This window comes from Equus caballus, chromosome 12 (assembly GCF_041296265.1).
Source record: "Equus caballus isolate H_3958 breed thoroughbred chromosome 12, TB-T2T, whole genome shotgun sequence".
Classification (NCBI taxonomy): Eukaryota; Metazoa; Chordata; class Mammalia; order Perissodactyla; family Equidae; genus Equus; species Equus caballus.
The window spans coordinates 14,288,390-14,297,886 of NC_091695.1; the positions used below are offsets into that span (position 1 = coordinate 14,288,390).

At 34.2% G+C, this 9,497-nt stretch overlaps 1 pseudogene; it reads right to left on the reverse strand.

Moving 5' to 3' along the window:
• Nucleotides 8,247-9,051, reverse strand: OR5T38P (olfactory receptor family 5 subfamily T member 38, pseudogene; annotated as a pseudogene).

The window sequence follows — 9,497 nt, forward strand, 5'->3', positions numbered from 1 at the left end:
GAAAGAAAAATTAGCAAGTATTCCCACATTTGCTTTAATCTTAGCACAGACATCTCTGAAATGATAAGTTTGATGCTTTAGTTTATTTTTCTAACTCATTTAAAGACAAGGAAAAAGATTAAAACATATTTCTTCATGTACCACTTAAAACCATCTGGTAAACTACTATGAGTATACTTATCCAACAAGGAGAAACATCACTCTAAAGTAGAAAATGCTGTCTCAAATGCCTCAGGGGCTGGCAAACATTGTCATTGAATGAAGGATGAGGATGAAAGATAAAGAAAGAGATGGAGAACAAGGAGGATATATTGTGTGATTCATTTGAAATTCACTCAAAATTTACCTGTTTAGATCTACATGGACAACACAAATAATTATTTGATCCTCATAAAGCCTATTGGATATGACACTGATAGAAATGCAGTATATGCACTATATTTTAATTTGAATACTATTCTTATACCTTTATTTCATCTTGCATCAAGAATACACCAAATGTCTTGAGTCAACATATTTTACATTTTAATTTAAAGATTACATTTTCTATACCTCTACTTTCCCAACTCCTTTCCCCTTCAGTCTGTTTTAAAGGCACTTACTTCCAAACTTTCATGGAAAATCTCATCCATATTTATTACAAAGTCTTCTAGAGTATTAAAAATGAGGACCACAATGCAACTAATCCTAGGAGGCCAGCAAAATCCTCATTGAAAAGAGATATAATAAATAAACAATGCATTCAGACATATAATTTCACTTATATAGACATAAAAATCCTAACCAATATTACCATATCATTAACATCAATTTTTAAAATGTATAATAATACAGTACATTATGTTCAAGCTGGGTTGATCCCATATTTTACTGAATGGTTTAACATTGAAAAATCTGGAAATATAATTTACCATATTATCAGACTGACTTAGGTAAAAATATATGAGCATTTGAATAGGTGAAGAATACCATTTAGATAAGACAAAAACAATAAAAAATTAGGAACAAATGGGAAATTCTATAAACTGATAAAAAATCTTATAAAAAGTAGACCAAACCAACTCTTAAAAGGAGAATATGTAAAACTTTATTAAGAAACATTATAGAAGACCTAAATAAACTGGTAGAAATTCTATGTTCCTGGACTGCACAACTTGGTGTTATAAAAATGTCAATTATGCTCAAATTAATCTATTTACTCAATTCTTTTCCCATAAAGGGGCTTTTGTAGAATTTGACACTAATTTAAAATGTATTTATGAAATGCAAATTATAAAGAATAAGCAAGACATTTTTTAAAGACCTGAGGTACCAGGTATTAAAACTTATAAAGCTAGAAGTATTGAGACAATGTGGCATTGGTACAAGGATGCGCAAATACATCTGTGAAACAAAACAGAGAACTCAGAAAGGGCCATGCTTATATAGAACTTTGATGTATGACAGAGGTGGCATGTTAGGACAGTGAGGCAAAAATGGTCTATTCAATAAATAGAGCCCTCCATAAGGGAACACTAACTCTGCAATTATGTGGCATCAGTAAAAGTCATAAAATCGATATAAATCTTTTCTAATTACAAATTTGGAATCTGAAAAAAATGTGCTACTTGGCCAATGCTACTTAGCAAATACCAAAATTTTGTAACTTAAGATGTGCAGTGTTATACTAACCAGCTTGTAGGATTCAATGCCAATCCCCAAATCACTATTATGTGGCTTGTCATGATCCTCAAAGATTTTTTAAAACTGCACTTCTTCATTATAGTTATATCCCACTATGATAGATCCTCAAACATGTGAGCAAAATTCTATGAGCTGAGTAACATGATTTGTGTCATCCCTGCGCTATATAACTGGGACCTGTATGGAGGTCTGGGAAGGTCTCCTACACTCCTCTTCCCATCCTTCAAAAAATAATTCTCCCTATTCACTTGTGACATGAGCAATTCATAACATGAAAAATGACAGATCCGGAAAAAAAATTCTTTTAAATAATTAAGTATATTATGAGAGAGGAAAGAGAATATGCAAACCTTAAAAGACGAAATGCTTGAGTTGTGGCAAGTTCACCAATACTGAAAGCAGAACATATATACCAAATTAATAATTCTTCTAAGGATTGATCTTCCTTGACTCTTTAATAGTACTAGTTTAAAATTTGGTTTTGCCCCAACTATAAATATCTTAGGAGATCCTTTCAAACCTTTAGCCCCATTATCCAAATGAAAACAGATTTAACACAAAGACAGTAGGGACAAAGACATCCTAGTATTGTGGTGTTGTGGTCATATTAGCCTAAGTCAAAAAGTCTATTTTATATTATTTTGGCTTTGCCATCACCTCAGTATTGCAAATGTGACTATATCAGACATATATGATTCCCTATCCCTCGTCACTTTGGACCATGACTGACTTAGCCTACAGCCATGGTAGACTTTTTCTGGCATGGTGGCAGCTTCCCCTCTCAAGTATTTTACTTCTTTTCCTGAGGGTAAAGTGTCTTGAGAGCTTGCTCAAACCAGATGCAAGGTAGTCTGGAAGTGCCTGAGATGTCATGTGTCAAAGAACAATACGCAACAGTGAGGATCAGGAATCAATGGATAAACACTCAGGCGTTCCTGGCCTTCTTTTACATAATTCCTAGAAGAGTTCTGAAGGATACATCAAAGCTTCTTGAGCAATGGAAACTTAATTGCTTACAGCAGTTATCTATACTTTATTGTACCCTTCATTAACTTTCTCCCTTTTCAGTCTCACATTCTATGTTTCCTCATTTTTGCTTCCTGGAACCATCTACCCAATAAACATCATAAAGCCAAGTCTTTGCCTTAGGCTTGGCTCTTGGGGGAAATTTACACTCTGACGATCCCAGTCTCTTGTACGGTATTAGTAAAATGAGGCCACACACATCTATAGTGCAAATGACACACTATGGATGCATGACAATAAGAGATAATGATAATACTGTAGTGGTGGATAAATGGAAGCACTAACAGAAACTATTAGTATTTGACCATCAGTATCTTTGCTTAGACAACATTCTTGGTGTATCTTTTAAAAAATGCTTCCTCCTCTTCAGAATGTTTATTGCCTAGAATCTCAGTATAAGTATAAAAACAATAACAAATAGAAAGAAAGTCCCTTACTATCCACAGAGAATATAGTAATAGTGGTAAAAACATATCATTATCGAGCAAATATAGTTATGAAAAGAGATTATTAATATGCATGGTAAAATGCACTAATTCTGGCATTGGTGACTCTACTTATATTTATAATTTAAACTGAAGACAGGCATCAAAAATAGTCACCTAGTAATCATGATAACGAGTGCCAACTACTCACCTAAAATGAGGACTGAGTTCTGGTTCCCTCATGTGATTAACAATCTAACTGCAGCCGGGAGAATATATCAGTGTCTTCCCTCTTTGAGACACTCCCCTGGAGCCTTGGATGCAATTTCTTGTTTATTCTCAAAGCACTTGAGAGCAGGAAATGATGCCTCTGGTGTTTGTTAATTATCTAGTGTACCTCTGATTTTCCTATTGAGGAGATATTATTTTATGGACTATTCACCTGCTTTCCTTTGTTATTATTTTTATTGCATCCACTCAAATACCTGGATGTAAGTATATTTGTTGGATACGTGTTTTAATCACCCAGAAATTACTTCAACATTCTCCGTTTTCTGCAATGTCTTTTTCCCGAGCCTTATGTCTAAGTATAAAGACAAAACACTTTAAAAGTGTTTATAGTGTTTTAAAAAATTCAAAAGGAATAAAAATTATGAATATGTGCATAGCTCTTATTTTTAATTCTTTTTGTGACTTAAAGGACTAACTTGAGTTAATGATATCCTAATTCCATATCCCATAATCATCATCAGTCCTCATTCCCCATCCTTGCTTCAATTTCCCTCCCCCACCGGGTACCTCCTCCAAAAGGTTGATATATGCCCTTAAAAAGGAATACAGCCTTATAAAGTAAATATAATGTGTGTTTTAACGTGTACACATATGTTATTACATAACTCATTTTGATACCTAAAGGTTCTCACTCAATTATACGTTTTTAAACTATATTCATTTTACTACATAAACATGAATATTTTGCTGACTTTCGTTATTATAATCTGGATCTACTTCCATTTATTATTTGTTTGTTGCCATAGTAATAGGCATTTATTTAGTTACCAACTCTTCACTTCTACATGTATCACCACAATTAACAACATTTTGTGTGGTCCTCATTGATCTGTGAATGAACATCTGCCTGAAGGATCTCCTAGAGTGAGTCCCTGATACGGGAAAAATAAGCACATTTAATTTATTTAAATAGGTATGGATACATTTCAATATTTATTTTATCTATATGCATTCCACCATCAGAACACAAGGATTTCATACTCTGGACACCCATCTTTTAAATATGTACTGCTTATACATATAGTAAGGTATTGTAATAAATAATTGAATCAGATTTAACTTTATAGAAGTAAAATTGTTTCTCTTGTCTCTTTTTTTTTTTTTTTTGAGGAAGATTAGCCCTGAGCTAACTACTGCCGGTCCTCCTCTTTTTGCTGAGGAAGACTGGCCCTGAGCTAACATCCATGCCCATCTTCCTCTACTGTATATGTGGGACACCTACCACAGCATGATCTGCCAAGCATTGTCATGTCCGCACCTGGGATCCGAACCAGCGAACCCCAGGCCACCTAGAAGCAGAACGTGTGAACTTAACTGCTGCGCCACAGGGCCAGCCCCTGTTTCTTTTGTCTTAATACATCATTTGTTAAAATAATCCAAAAACTGGTCTGGATTTGAAATAAAAAGATATACTAAGCACAGTTCATGTCAATCAAAAATTTCAGAGATTATAACAGAGACCGATAAAAACATGATTTTAACATAGTTTTAATATTTGAATGTCTATAATAGTGATAAGATGGACAATTTTGGATAACACTGATGAAGCAGTTATTAAAGTGACACAAAAATGTGGCACATTCTCTAGCAGAGGTTGCCTGTCTGATCTCCATATCTTGTTGCTCTTCTTCCTGTGCACATGGCTAGACTATTCCTCATCCTCCTTGCAGTAGGTGTGGTATCACAGCCTCTTCCTCTGTAAGCCATTCTCTCACCTCTGTGTGTTTGTCCTGAATGGTGTTTCACAAAGCCTTTCTGTTTTAGAGCTCGTAGTTTCCTATTGTTGACCTGTAAAAGGTTGATAGAATCTTGAAAAATTGTGAGAGAGGAAGCAAACAATGAGAAAAGTGATTACAAAAGAAGCGAAGGTGCCACAATAATCAAGGAACTGTTTGAAGCCATATTGATTATTCAGTGATCAAGAAGCAGTATTTACACATTCATTTTTGTTAATTTTTTAAATTTCTTTCAAAGACTGGCTCCTGAGCTAACATCTGTTGCCAATCTTCCTTTTTTTCCCTTCTTCTCTCCGAAGCCCCCAGTACATAGTTGTATATTCTAGCTGTAGGTCATCTGGTTATACTGTGCAGGATGCCACTTCAGCATGGCCTGATGAGTGGAGCCATGTCTGCACCCAGGATCTCAACCAGTGAAACCCTAGCAACTGAGTTGGCAACTGAAGCAGAACACGCGAACTTATCCACTCTACCACAGGGCTGGCCCCCAGGAAGCAGTATTTGAAGCCTCCATATCTTAATATGAAAATTTCTTACCTGGATATGTCATCAACAGTTTTAAATTAATATAATCTCATGAAACTTTGTCTTAAATTAATCACATTTTATAATTGTGTAAACATTAACAACCTTTAGTGTTCAGTTTCAAATTTGGTTTAGTCACACTAATTTGTATTTGAAAATTACTCAACTTAAAAACAATTAGTTAAGTACAGGGATTCTATTAACTTTAATGTTAACAATGGAACTATGCATTTTCCTAAATTGAGACATGCTTGTTTTTCATAATGAATATTAAGTAGGAACAAAATTAACTTTATATATTCACATTAGTCACTCTTTATTTTTGCCATAAAATTTTCTTTTCTTATAAAATTGAAACCCTTTGTACACTCTTTCCTCTTCCTATTAATCCTGGTGCTGATCTTACCAAGTTATCTTCTTTATCAGAGGTAAGCCCTATCTACAGATTGTTATTCGTACACAAGTTGTAATTGGTTAACTATATATTTATGTACTCATTAAGAAAAGACTATAATTTTGCAGATATTTCAATTATTTTATATGATACTGAATATCTTGCTCTGCAAAATTCTTTTCTTTTTTACTCAGATGTATGATTTTGGTCTTATTTGTGAAAATTAATTTAGAAATATATTGTTCTCTTATTTTCCTGGGTAGATACACTTATTAGCCTTTTAAAAATTGTTTCCTAAAGTGATTGAAACTTTTACACTTCCACCACCAAATTGAAAATAGTTCCTTTAATCTATCTGTTCACCATGACTTGGCCATCACAGACGTTTCAATTTTTTTCAGTATCATGAGTGTGAAATAGTTTTTTATATCATTTTACATTCACCTTCTACAGATTATTATTAAAGCAAAGTGTATACATTGGCCTAAAGAGGTTTCGTCTTTTGTGAGTTGTCTGCGTGTATTCATTGTCCATAGTTCCATGGAATTTTGGTCTATTATTTATTAATTCAACATATACATATTACATCTATTTTCTTGAGTCTATGGCTACTTCTTTTACTATATTTGTGATTATTTTTTCATTCAGATCTTTACAATTTTAAAGCATGAAATTTATCTAGGTTTGTGATTTTAAGTTGTGTTTAAAGATCTATACAGCGCTGAATCATACACACACACTCACACACACACACACACAGCCATGGGGGTCAGTCCTCATTTACATGGTTTAGATATGCAAGGATAATGAATCAGTGACCAGGGTTTGATTTTAGCATTTGAAGAAAGGAATAATTTGAAGAGCAGTAGGGAGAAACTTTCAAACTTGAGAAAATATAAGCAGAGAAATTATGGTAGAATTATATGATGGTAAGAGATGTTCTGCATAAGAACTCTTGAATTGTTATTAAATTTAATAATGCCAAATTAGAGAAATATCCTTAGGTTGTACTCTTAATTCTAAGGAGATTGTCTCTTTCAAATCAAACAATGATAGCTCTTGGGGAAGAAAATGAGTTTTCACAAAATAATAGTTAAAAATTAATAAATAAAGATTAAGGAAGGAAGAATGAACTCTACAACTTAAAATTATCTTTGAGGAAGATGTGTCTTTGCAATGAAGGGGACATCTGTTGGAAGCAGGGTTAAACAAGTGCATAGGAGAGACTCTTCTGTACCTTGGTTCTTGAGCTGGGGCACTGAGAAGTGGTGGGATCTGCAAGGATATCACAGAGGGGAAAGGGTCAAAGGTAGAGAGAGGTAAAAGTTGATTGGGGGCCAGGTCTGTAAGAAATCCCATAAAGATGGGCCAGGGCTTAGTTGTGGGAAGAGGCAACCTGCCTGCCAGTTACATCTTACTCTCTGAATTGTGCTTTTCTTTTGTTATTCTTGAGTTTAAGTATAATCTTCGTAAATCTTAATGTCTAGACTTTCTTTTCTGTGAGAATTTAAAGATAGGCTTAATGTTCATGAGTGCCCTCACAAATCAGCATGGTAATGACACCAGGAATTTGAACACATTCTCTGTGTTCCCTGAACCACCATCTGTGATTAGATTGGTGTCAAAGCATAAAGCTAAGGATAGAGGCAGAGTGCTTTGAACTGGACTCTGCGAAGTGTTCTTAGAGTACCTGAGCTGTGTTTTTTCTGTTTATTAGGTGTCATTTGATCAAACTAGTCAGATATAATTATAATGCTACTTATAATTGCAACTATGGGAGTATATAAATTTGAGTTATATGGAGAAGAAAGAAAACAATACACAACATTGGAAAGTAAAGATAAATACATATAATCTTGTGTGTGTGCACTTGCGTTATCTAAATCATAAGCTTCTTCATACATATATGTGTATGTATATGTGTATATACATATATCGGTAGAAACATATTAAGAAGCAAATCGATGATACATTTTTTCCTCATACAAAACCAGCATAGGTAGAGGTTTAACTATGATCTTTATTTTAAAATATCTAGGAAAAGAGAAATACATTAATATACTAAAACAAACAATTTTCATCATATATTGAGGCACAGAATATAACTCTCAATTTTTTAAAATCAATTTTTACTGTGAACATTTACTTTACTGATAAGCCATTTTTTCAAAACATTTTTTCCAGTGCCTGTTTTTCATCTTTTTTCCTTAATCTATAGATGATGGGATTCAGCATAAGAATCACAATAGTGTGAAATATTGACCTCATCATGTCATGATCCAAAGCATAGTTGGAACTTGGTCACACAAACATGAAAAGTTTACCATGAAAAATTAGCACTCCAGGTAGATGAGAACCACATGCAGAAAATACTTTTATCCTCCTTTTAGCAGAATGTATCCTTAGAATCAGCAACAGAATGCAACCATAGGAGATGAGGACAACCAGGATAGCAAAGACAGGAGCAATGTCACGAAAGACGTATCTAATTTCATTGGATTCATAGGATAGACTAAAAGTAGCCACTGTGAATAAGCAGCATGCAAGATACCTCTAAATAGGAAGCAATGTTGAATGGCACATCGACTCAGGGTGACATGCTAAGTAAACACAGGAAAGGGTTATAGATTGCCATATAGTGATCATATACCATTGCAGCCAAAAGAAAGCAAAAGTAATAGTGAGAAACATCTGTGTTGCACATCCAAGGAATGAACCGGCTTTATTCTTTGACAGAAAACCTATTAACATATTTGTAGTAATTGCTGAGGAAAAGCAGGCATCCACACATGATAACACACTCAGAAAATAATACATGGGGTTGTGTAGCCTGGACTCCCCAATAACCAATACAATCAGTCCCAAATTTCCCATCAGAGTAAACAGAAACATTGCTAGAAACAGGAAGAAGATGTAGCTCACAGTTGTCTGTGAAGCCCTTCAGTACAAATATAGTAACTTCAGTCACATTCTTCATGTGGACACTTTACGGAACAAACTTGAAAATATTCATTAAATTATAATTCATTTACTACAAAAAGAATAAATAAAATTGTGACTCAATATTGTGATTCAAGGGACGGTGAGCTGTGTTTTCATATTTATTTTTTGGCATGTATAATTTCCCAGTTATGGACCAGGAAGCAGTGACAATACATTGGGTCGAGTGTTTATGCCACTTACTGCAGAATCAAATGGAAAATATGAGTGTTCACTCACTGGTTGACCTCATGTAATTTTAAAACCATCAGGCGAACTGGTTAATTTACCACCCTATTCTGCTAGTTGTCGTCATATTAAATCACGTTACAGCACCAAGTGACTGGCTGAAAAATACTTTCCTTCTGACATCCAAACTTGTGAGATTGTCTACCTGTATCGAGCATTGGAACAGAATATCAGCATTTTAGACCTTTC